Genomic DNA, 12,350 nt, shown 5'->3' on the forward strand with positions numbered 1-12,350 from the left:
TTGAAGAGTGTTCGAAGACTTCAGTTAGTCCAGAACGCAGCCGCGCAAGCGATTGTGGGTGCACCCAGGTACACCCACGTCACACCTATCCTCCGTGAGCTGCACTGGCTACCCATTAGTTTCCGGATCTGCTTCAAGGTGCTGGTCGTCACCTATAAAGCCCTACATGGCATCGGATCTGGGTACCTGAGAGACCGCCTCCTGCCGATTACCTCCCATAGACCGATTAGATCTCACAGGTTAGGCCTCCTCCGGATTCCATCTGCCAGCCAATGTCAGCTGGCGACTCCCGGGGGGAGAGCCTTCTCTGTTGCAGCTCCAGCCCTTTGGAATGACCTCCCCGTGGAGATCCGGACCCTTACTACCCTCCCGGCCTTCCGCAAAGCCACTAAGTCCTGGCTGCTCCAGCAGGCTGGGGGGCTTGTGAAATATCCAGCCCCACGGTAACTGTGAATGTTGTGTATTTCAAAGTGTTGTTTTGTTTATTTATCCCCTTCCCTTGTTTATTGTAAGCCGCCCGGAGACCTTAGGGAGTGGGCGGCATACAAGACCAATAAACTCAAACTCAAAGCTACAGGACATGAAATTAATTTTGAAGGAACCAGGTTAATCTCCAAAACAACACTTCAACAAGAAAATAATTATGGAAGCCATCAAAATAGAGAAACACCCCCACAATAAACGATACCTCCCGCCTACCAGATATCTGGAAACCAGCCCTAGTCAACAAACAAGCCCCACCCACCACCCAGGCCGTTACAACACGAAACAACACAAAGCCAGCACCAATCAGCACCAATTTACCAATCATGATATAACCACACAACCAATCATTCCACTTACTGAAACAAAGCCAGCACTCCACACACCCCCACCAAGATTTATAGAAAAACGGCAGGTTCGATCACACTTTAAGCTCAAAATTTGGGTCTTTTCCCGTGTAAGATCAATCTTACACGGGAAAAGACCTGAATACAACAAGACCAGCATTTTAATTTAAGAAGTTGTAATTGGATACTGATAAAAAATGTGAACTACAAAGATTAAATGTTATCATGAATTTACTTTGATAGACTTGGTAGTAGTTTCTTTGGTCTTTTCATCATCTCCAGCCCAGCCCCTAGAGGCCAGGTTATTTTGTTGACAGCCCAATGAGACTTTTTTTAATAGCTACTACTAGAGTCTACACAAAATAGGAAACATTCCAGAAATTTGCATTGTAGAGGTTCTCCTGAACCATTTTGGATCATTTACAATTTGGTAGGAACAGAATCTCAAATGCTCTGGCTCCAGCTTTCAACTAAATGAAATCCAGACAGATTGGTATGCATTGCCCTTGCTATCTCTTCCTTCCTTTCGGAATCTGCCAACATGGCAAATATTACTGATTAGATTTCCCAGTTTTCCCAGCTCTTGCCCCTTCCTCCCTTTCCCGACTTTCCTAAATTGCCAATAGCTTAGCTTTGCCTTATTCACCTACCTAATTACTTACCAAAGCAGTTTCAGTTCAGACTGGACGCCTCAAAATCATTCTTATATGTTATCGAACATAGATGCTTTTGCATTGGCGTTACCTAGGATCAGGACTGCTAAAATGGGGGAGGGGATGAAAGACAGAGAGAGCAGGGAGGGGGAGAGAGGGAGGGAGGGAATTCGTAATTCATAATTTAATGAGTTTATATGCCGCCCAATCCCGGAGGACTCCGGGTGGCTTACAAATACGAAATAAAATAAAATTACAAATAGGGAGGGAGAAACAAAAACAGTTTAAAAAACACAACATACATTTGGCTTAGCTGGGAGTTGGACCTGATTTATACATCAGCAACCCCAGGCCTGTTGGAACAGCCAGTTTTGGTGGCTTTTTGGAAGGCCGTGAGCATGGGAAGGGTCCGGATCTCTGTTGGTAGCTCGTTCCACAGAGCTGGAGCAGCTACAGAAAAGGCTCTCCCCCGAGTGGTTGCCAGCCGGCATTGTCTGGTTGACGGCACCCGGAGGAGGCCTAGCCTGTGGGTTCTTATCGGACGTTGGGAGGTATGTAGCAGGAGGCGGTCTCTCAGATATCCAGGTCCAAGGCCATGTAGGGCTTTAAAGGTAATCACCAGCACTTTGTAGCATGTCCGGAGACCAATAGGGAGCCAGTGCAGCTCGCGGAGGATAGGTGTAACATGGGTGTACCGAGGTACACCCGATATCGCTCACACGGCTGCATTCTGGACCAACTGTAGTCTCTGAACACTCTTTTTTTTAAAAAAAATTATTTTTATTTTTTTATTACACAGACAACAATGGGAAACGGAGAAGATGGGGAAAGAAAAAAAGGGGGGGGAGGGGAAACCCATCTTCACATACAATATGTCATTTGATCACAGGTGCATATACATCCCGTATCTCTCTGTTGTATATTTAATAAACACCACAATAAACTAGGGTTTAAAAAAAATAAAAAATAAAAAATGGGTGGGGGGAGGGGGGAGGCCAAAAAGGCCAAAAAGAAAAAGAAAAAGAAAAAGAAAAAAAAATCAAAAAAAAGGGGGGGGGAACCATCATCACATGCAGCATGTCGTTTGGTTACGGTTGTTTTAACATCTACATCTTCTAATAATATTTACCATCTCAGATATTTCCTCTAATGTAACTTAAGGCCTCATACTCTGAACACTCTTCAAGGGCAGCCCCATGTAGAGTGTGTTGCAGTAATCGAGCCTTGAGGTGACGAGGGCATAAGTGACCATTTGAAGTGCCTCCTGGTCCAGATAGGGCCGCAACTGGTGCACCAGCCAAACCTGGGCAAAAGCCCCCCTAGTCACAGCCAACAAATGATGTTCTAATGTCAGCTGCAGATCCAGGAGGACTCCCAAGTTGTGGGCCCTCTCTGAGGGGTGAAGACTTTCACCCCCCAGGCTGATAGATGGAGAATCTGGACTATCCTTGGGAGGAAACATCAATAGCCACTCGGTCCTGTCTGGATTGATTGCCAGCTTGTTCATTCCCATCCAGACCCTAACAGCCTCCAGGCACTGGCACATCACTTCCACTGCTTCGCTGAGTTGGCACGGGGCGGACAGATACAATTGAGCATTGTCCGCATATTGATGGTGTTTAATCCCGTGCCGGCGAATGATCTCACCCAGCGGCTTCATGTAGATGTTAAATAGGAGGGGGGACAGGACCGAGCCCTGCGGCACCCCATATTTGAGGGGCCTAGGGGTTGACCTCTGTCCTCCAACCAACACCGTCTGCGACCTGTCTGAGAGGTAAGAAGAGAATCATCGTAAAACGGTGCTTCCCACTCCCACCTTCCCCAGTCGTCGCAGAAGGATACCATGGTTGATGGTATCGAAGGCCACTGAGAGGTCAAGAAGCACCAGGATAGAGGAATGTCCTCCATCCCTGGCCCGCCAGAGATCATCGGTCAGCGCGACCAAAGCAGTTTTGGTGGAGTAACCAGGCCTGAAACCCGACTGGAAGGGATCAAGACAATCAGCTTCATCCAAGGACCGTCAGAGTTGAAAGGCCACCACCTTCTCAACAACCTTCCCAACAAAGGGGAAGTTGGAGGCTGGATGATAGTTATTAAGAATAGCTGGATCCAGAGAAGGTTTCTTAAGGAGGGGTCTCACCACCTCAACCTTCAAAGGCTGCGGGAAAGATCCCTCCTGTAAAGAGGTGTTAATAATTCTCTGGAACTAGCCTCGTGTAACCTCCTTGCTGGCCGAAACCAGCCAAGAGGGACACGGGTCCAGCAGGCAGGTGGAGGCACTTACCGCTCCCATGGCCTTGTCCACTTCCTCAGGAGTAACATGTTGGAACTCGCTCCAAGAAATCCGATCAAGGGAGGGAGGGAGGGAGGGAGAGAGAGAGGGAGAGGGAGGGAGAGAGAGACTGACTTTGGATTTGCAAAGAGAACATGTGAGAGCTGTCTGATTCCAGTGCAATAAAAACGACCCTCATGCTGAGGTGTAGAGAACAGCTTCAGGGACAGAAGCAAAAAAGTCTCATGAACTAATCTACGCTTGTTTGAATCTGGACTGTGTCACTTGCATATATTGTTGGCTTCCTCCCAGAGTTCATACACAAAAAGTATCCACAGGGATGGAACCAGGAGCTATAAGAGAAGGAGCAGCGGCAAAAAACCAAAAAGAAGCATTCTAAAGTCTCCATGTTTATACAAGTGGACTAAGCCCAACCCCTTTTGAATTTCATGAACCCTTATCTAGCACCAAAATATTGTGTTCTAATGACTGAATATATATATATATATAGCTCATCTAATCTCCTTGTAATACAATGATATTCAGGGAACAACCCAAAGGTAGACTTCAAGTCAATTAAGGTCATTCATATCTCTTTCAAGCGTTTTCTTCCTGACAATCATTTGATTAGATTGTTAATATATCTTTTAAAAAAAAGATAGGAGGCACTTTAATGCATTTTTTCTTTTCTTTTTCCTTTCCTTTTTACGATAATTTGTAATTTAATATGTGAAATTGAAACTTAATAAAGATATTATTTTAAAAAGAAATATTTTATTTCCATCATTCTTACTGCTAGACCCTTCCTACCATCTCTTCCTACATCTGTTGAAGTCTTCCCTGCCAGTTCTCACAATTTCTCACATTTTAAAAAAAATCAAGTGATTACTTCAAATATAATGAATATCTGCTAACATATATTGACAACTCACAGTACTAAGCCTGTACTCTGCAGGGGTGGGTTTCAACCGGTTCGCGGCGGTCCCTGCGAACCGGTTGGTCGGCGAACCCAGAAGTAAGTAACTTCCCGGAACGGCAAAGGGCGCACCCGCCCGCCCGCACTCTTTACCTGGTTTTGATGAGTTCTGCGCTTCCACGCATGCGCAGGACGCATACAGCACCTGCGCGATCCTCCAGGACCAGCTGGAGCATCGCACAGATGCTAGTATGCATGCGTGCGCCGCGTGCATGCACGCGTGCATCGCGCACGTGCACGAGGACACCGTTGGCCCCATTCCAACCGAACCGGTTGGAACGGGGCGAGAAACCCACCCCTGGTACTCTGCATTCAAGACAACTATATCATGGGGAGTTTTTTCTATTCAAAGGGACATTCTGCTTCTTAATTACTCAGTACTTTTTCAAGCAATCTGTTTAGGTTCAGATTCTGTAATAAAATGTAGTAAGAAGGTGGATTCCCAGGAGAGACAGGGCACATTCCAGAGGACTGAGCCAAGGTGGCGCAGTGGTTAAATGCAGCACTGCAGGCTACTGCTAGATCAGCAGTTCAGCGGTTCAAATCTCACCGGCTCAGGGTTGACTCAGCCTTCCATCCTTCCGAGGTGGGTAAAATGAGGACCCAGATTGTTGGGGGCAATATGCTGACTCTCTGTAAACCGCTTAGAGAGGGCTGAAAGCCCTATGAAGCGGTATATAAGTCTACTGCTATTGCTATTGCAAGGGGTGGCGCGGTGGTTAAATGCAGCACTGCAGGCTACTTCAGCTGACTGCTGATCAGCAGTTCAGCGGTTCAAATCTCACCGGCTCAGGGTTGACTCAGCCTTCCATCCTTCCGAGGTGGGTAAAATGAGGACCCGGATTGTTGTTGGGGGCAATATGCTGACACATTCCAGAGGACTGAGCCAAGGTGGCGCAGTGGTTAAATGCAGCACTGCAGGCTACTGCTAGATCAGCAGTTCAGCGGTTCAAATCTCACCGGCTCAGGGTTGACTCAGCCTTCCATCCTTCCGAGGTGGGTAAAATGAGGACCCAGATTGTTGGGGGCAATATGCTGACTCTCTGTAAACCGCTTAGAGAGGGCTGAAAGCCCTATGAAGCGGTATATAAGTCTACTGCTATTGCTATTGCAAGGGAGGTGGCGCGGTGGTTAAATGCAGCACTGCAGGCTACTTCAGCTGACTGCTGATCAGCAGTTCAGCGGTTCAAATCTCACCGGCTCAGGGTTGACTCAGCCTTCCATCCTTCCGAGGTGGGTAAAATGAGGACCCGGATTGTTGTTGGGGGCAATATGCTGACTCTCTGTAAACCGCTTAGAGAGGGCTTAAAGCCCTATGAAGCGGTATATAAGTCTACTGCTATTGCTATTGCTACTAAGACCTTCAATGTCCCTTCCAACTCCTATTCTATTCTATTCTATTCAAGAATCCTCAGTCTGGTAAAGGTACAAAAACTAAAGAACTAAGCTTGGAAGTATCACTATGAATCATTCTAGGTTTGTGGCTTGACAGATGTATACCCTCCCGCAAGGACTTTGTCTGAATTAAAAAACGCATTGCATTGGGTTTTAATTTGATTTCTGTCTGTTCTTAAGTAGGCTTACACACATGGAAATACACATAGTTAATGACATACCATATTTTTTGGAGTATAAGACACACCTTTTTGCCTCAAAATAGAGGCTGAAAATCTGGTTGCTTCTTATACAATGAATACAGCATTTTTGGCCTCCTGAAACCCTGCCCCCTTCACCAAAATGGCCGTGCATAGCCTTTAGGAGGCTTCCAGAGAGCTCCTGGGAGCTAGGGAGGGCAGAAATGAGCAAAAAAATGGACAGCCCCCCCCCCAGTCCCCAGCAGCACTCTATAAGCCTCCATAAGACTATGCAAGCAATTTTTTTGACAAAAAAACAGGCCCGTTTTTGTGGAAAACGGACTGTTTTTTGCTCATTTTTGGGCCTCCCCAGGAGCTCTCTGCAAGCACCTCCCAAGGCTATTCATGCCTTTTTTTAAAAAAACAGGCCCGTTTTCGTGAAAAACAGGCCATTTGGGGGAGGTTTGCAGAGTGCAAACACTTTTTTCCCCCTTTTGAAAAACTCTTTAACTGATTGTTGAGAATTACATTGATCAAGTGCTGTGCCAGCAGAAACAAAGTCTTAGATGCTGCAGATTGTCAGTAATTTCCTTCTCCAGCACATGGACAAATACACCTGGAAACATCTACCTACCTATCTACCTACTCTCTCTCTCTCCCTACCTATCTACTGTATTTCTCTCTATCTACCTACATACCTACCTACTCACTCTCTCTCCCTACCTATCTACTGTATTCTCTCTCTCTCTTTCTCTCTCTCTATCCCTCTACCTACCTACTTACCTACCTACCTACCCACTCTCCCTCCCTACTGTATTTCTCCCTCCCTCCTTCCCTCCCTCTCTCTCTCTGTCTCTGTCTCTATCTCTTTATCTACTTACCTAACTACTCTCTCTCCCTACCTACTGTATTTCTCTCTCTTTCTCTCCCTCTATATCCCTCTACCTACCTACCTACTTTTTTTAAAAAAAAATTGCCTCTTCAAAATCTTGGTGCATCTTATACTCCGGTGCATCTTATACTCTGAAAAATATGGTATATACTCTACATATGCATATACATACATACATAAGACGCTCTCTCAGCAATGCAGAGAGAAACAGTCGCTGCCCTGGAGAGCAGAGATGGAGGGGAACAGGCCCCAAAAGGCTGCTTGGTTGAGCTGCACCGCATGGCGGAAGCTGTGTATGTGTGGAAGCCATGCACGCACTTGCGTGGAAGCCATATGTGCACGTTCACATTTTCAGCAAACCAGTTGCTAAATTAGTTAAATCCATCCACTGATTAAATATACCATCAGCATTGTAGATTGCCACAGCATATGGATAACACTCAATTCACCCTTTGTGGATCTCCAGCCAACATTATTTAATGGCCTCCCTTGTAGGGGAGATGAAAGGGGCTGAAATCTACAGGCAACATTTTTGTGCTACTGTGACCATGTAGTGGAACACTCTCCCTTTTGATTTACAGAAATTGTTAACAACAGAGCTATTCTGGAGGGCCTTTGGGAAATGTATGGTCACTAATACAGAGCAACCTTTATGGCTGTTTCAATATTTATTGGCATTTATGCTTCATTCTGCTTTTATGTTTTGGAGTTATAATCCATTAGGAGTTATTTCTGCTAAATATGGCAGTATATAAACACAGCAAAGAAACACAAGTATATGTAGATTTATGCTATGTGTTTGTCAATTGACATATATGGAAAGTGTAGTTCATGAGACCCACCTAAAGCAGCCATGGAAGCAAAAATCTCCTTTGGGAGATTTCAGCTGATGCAGTTTGTCAAAACTGATGACTTTGAAGAAAAAAAGAAGGCATAGTTTCCACAACAAAAGGTAATTCTCTAAAATCAGGCAATTCCCAGATGAACTGAATTAGTGAAAGGCACTCTAACCTATTTCATTTGCCTATGAGAAAAAGCTAAGGTGGCCAAGCCTTCTTGGAAGTTTCATGTATGTGTGAATTGTACTTTGTTATCTTCCTGTATAATGAATGTTCTATCTGGGTATTAAACCTTGATTCTCTGGAATCGCTATCTAGATCAGGGGTCTTCAAACCCTTGGTCCATGGACCAGCACTGGTCTGCAACATGCCTGCAATCAAGAGAAGTCCCCATTCATGGGATTCAGGCAGCACATGAAACTGTGTTCCTAGTGCCCAAAAAATTGGAGACCACTGGTGTAGATTATGAGCATCTAAGACTACCAAGGAGAACACCTATAGATGAAGCTACTGTATATACCAGTAATGGAGCAAATCCCACACTTATTCTCACTGATGTCCTTACCCAATCAGGTAGTAAGACATCTGCAAGCAAACAACCATGCTCAAAGAGCAGCGAAGGCTCCACAGTTCAACTCTGAGCTACAGATATACAAATACACGGATATGGAGATCATTCGACGGCACGGGATAAAATACTACCAGTATGCGGACGATACACAGTTGTATCTGTCCGCCCTGTGCCAACTCAACGAAGCGATGGATGTGATGAGCCAGGGTCTTGAGGATGTTAAAGACTGGATGGGGGTCAACAAACTTGTGCTCAATCCAGAAAAGACCGAGTGGCTGCTGTGTTTCCTCCCACGAATTGGCCAAGTGTTCCATCTCTCAGGCTGGGGGGGTCAAATTGTACACCCCTCAGACAGGGTTCACAACTTGGGAGTCCTCCTGGACCCACAGCTGACTTTCGAACATCATTTGTCAGCTGTGACCAGGGGGGCATTTGCCCAGGTTCGCCTGGTGCACCAGTTGCGTCCCTACCTGAACCGGGAGGCCCTCACAACAGTCACTCGTGCCCTTGTGACCTCTCGGCTGGAATACTGCAATGTGCTCTACATGGGGCTGCCCTTGAAGAGCATTCGGTGACTTCAGCTGGTCCAGAATGCGGCTGCGCGAGCGATCGTCGGTGCACCTCGGTTCACCCACGTAACACCTATCCTCCGTGAGCTGCACTGGCTACCTGTTGATCTCCAGGTGCGATTCAAGGTGCTACTTATCACCTACAAAGCCCTTCATGGTATTGGACCTGGGTACTTGAGAGACCGTCTACTGCCAATTACCTCCATTAGACTGATACGATCGCATAGATTAGGCCTCCTCCGAATTCCATCTTCTAGCCAGTGTAGACTGGCAACTACCCAGAGGAGAGCCTTCTCGGTGGCTGCTCCGACCCTCTGGAACGAACTCCCCTTGGAGATTCGGACCCTCACCACCCTCCAGTCCTTCCGCGCTGCCTTAAAGATCTGGCTGTCCCGGCTGGCCTGGGGTTAAGACTCTAACCCCACTCGAATTTGTGTGGCTGTTGTGTTTTTTAATATGTTGTATTGTCTGTATGTTGGAAATTGTTTGTCCTCCCCCCCCCCCGTTTTTGAACTGTGACCCGCCCTGAGTCCCCCCAGGGAAAAGGGCGGCATACAAATAAAGGGAAAATGAAATGAAAAATATGGAGTATCTAACATTGTATGACTGTGATCACTAGTTTTTGTTAAGAAGCTGGACAACGAATCTTGGGGGGAAAACTATATTTTTCTCTGGATAAAAAAAGAAAAAGTACCAAACTTGTCATAAAACTTCCTTTAGGATCCCCAGTGTCAATGAAGTTTGGAAAAAAAGCTATATTTGTCCCTGGATAAAAAGAAGAAGAAGAATTACCAAATTTGTCATGAAACTTCCTTTAGGATCCCCAGTGTCATAAATCAAAAATTAAACCATTCAGTATGCATTACTCAGTATGTAAGAAAATGCAAGTTATTTAATCTTACTTTGTTTGCATTCCAAGATGCTAGATGGCTGGCAAGATTAAATATTTTTAAAGTATTTTCAATTTTTTGTTTTTTGCTCTGCTGAGCACGAGTGGAAGGCAGAAGCCAATCAAAAATGAGTGAATAAAGCTTTCTGAATAGATCTTTGCACTTTGGTACATTAGGGCTACCAGGTATAGGCTGCAAAAGAACTAGACAACCACTAGAGGACAGTAAAACGATTTTTATGTCTGGACGTCTGCAGTCCAGATTTGGTAGTTTGACTGTTTGCTATACCTAAAGTTCCTGATACTAATTCAGAGATACTGAGTGCTGTTGGTTATGTGGAACTTTATCGTGTGGCCCAAGTTGGTCCAGGAAGAAATGATTTTGAGTACAAGAATGATTAGATATTCTGAATGTGTGCTATATTTATTAGTGTCAATAATGAATCTTTTGTGGGGGGGGGGGGTTAGACACAGAGGAAAAGGAAGAAAGTGAAAGAAAATAAAGTGAAAGTAGAATGACTGCAGAAAAAGAAGGCATGGGTGCTGTATATTAGAAGATAAACTAATCTAGCATCAGAATGAGAAGGGAATTTCCTTCTATTATGGGAACGGGTCATAATAGAAGAAAATTGGATAGCTGCATGAAGTAGGAATAATAATTATATTACTGTATAGGGCAGTGATGGCGAACCTTTTTCACCTTGGATGCCAAAAGCATGCACATGCGCACCATTGTGTGCTTGTACATACCCACCTCCATAATTTAATACCCCACCCTGCACCATGCCTCCTGCGTATGGATGTGTGACTCCCCACCCCGCATGCACGCAGGGCTTTCTAGGACCCTGGGGAGAGTGAAAATGGCCTCCCCGTCCCCTGGAGGGCCTCTGGAGGCTGGAAACAACCTGTTTTCTGACTTCTGGTGGGCCCAGTAGGTCCATTTTTCACTCTCCCCAGGCTCCAGAGGCTTTCTAGGAACCTGGGGAGGGCAAAAATGCTCAACATGCAAATCAGAAGTTTGGGAATGGACTTCCAGGTTGCCCATTGGGCTGTTTTTCTCCCTCTGGAAGTTTCAGGAGGCTTCCCTGAAACCTCCAGAGGGCAAAAAACAGCCCAATGCACAAACCAGAAGTCCATCCCAAACTTCTGGTTTGCGCGTTGGGCTGGGAAGCCTTCGGAGAGTGAAAAAATGGTCAAAAATCAAGGCTGAAAATCAGCTGGCCAGTGCACACATGTGTGCTGGAGCTACAGGGCAACATCTTGTGTGCCCTCAGAAATGGTTCTGCCATAGGTTTGCCATCACGGATATAGGGTAATAGAGAAGTATATTGAGAATCATTAGATAAAATGATGAATTGAAAGAAGCTACATATGAGGAAATAAGGAAATAAGATTAAACATGGCCCACAAAATGAGTGATTTTGAGGGAAATAAGTTGTTTTGGAAGCTGGAGAGGTAAGTTAAACAAGAAGCATCCATGAAAGCTCATGGAATTAAAAGTGTTGAAATATTACAGCGGGAATTCTGGAAACTTTTTATTAAGGAAAAATTTGAGAAAATATGTCAAATTAGAATTGAAACAAAGAGATGGAAATGAAATAACTATTATGAAACATTGTAAATGATAAGGCTGTGGGGTAGATGAGTTGGCAAGAAAATATATTTATTTAATTTTAAGAACTTCTATGGTCATAGTATTAATATTAATAGTATTAGTATTACTTACATAGTAATCTTAGGATGCTCCCAAAAACCAATGAACAATCCCCTAAATTTGTTTTTAAAAGTGTTATTTTTTCATTAATAATGTTTTAAATACAGATGTAGTTTGAACATGGCATCACCATGTGATTTATTTAATGATGTGTATAAAAACTTCACCTTGATCTAAGGTGACCAGATTTTCAGATTGGTAAAGAGGGACACCTTTGACCGGGGGGTGGTGGTGTTTGATTAAAAATTTTATACGGAGCAACAAAAATTTTCATACAACGCAAAAATAGTACTGTAATATTTGTTTATTTCAACATAACTACAATTTACAAATATAAATTGTAACTGTTGCCAAACATCAAAATTTTGATCACGTGACCATGGGAATGCTGCAATGGTCGCTAAGTGTGAAAATGGTCGCTAAGTGTGAAAAATGGTCATCAGTCACTTTTTTCAATGTCATTGTAACTTTGGTCACTATACCACCCTTCATGCCACAGTTCTTAAATGAATAACTGCAGCTGATAAGTTAGTAACATAAGTGAATCTGGTTTCCCCATTTGACTTTGTCA

This window comes from Thamnophis sirtalis, unplaced genomic scaffold (assembly GCF_051295495.1).
Source record: "Thamnophis sirtalis isolate CommonGarterSnake01/CBP01778 unplaced genomic scaffold, rThaSir2_p1.2 scaffold_3, whole genome shotgun sequence".
Lineage (NCBI taxonomy): Eukaryota > Metazoa > Chordata > Lepidosauria > Squamata > Natricidae > Thamnophis > Thamnophis sirtalis.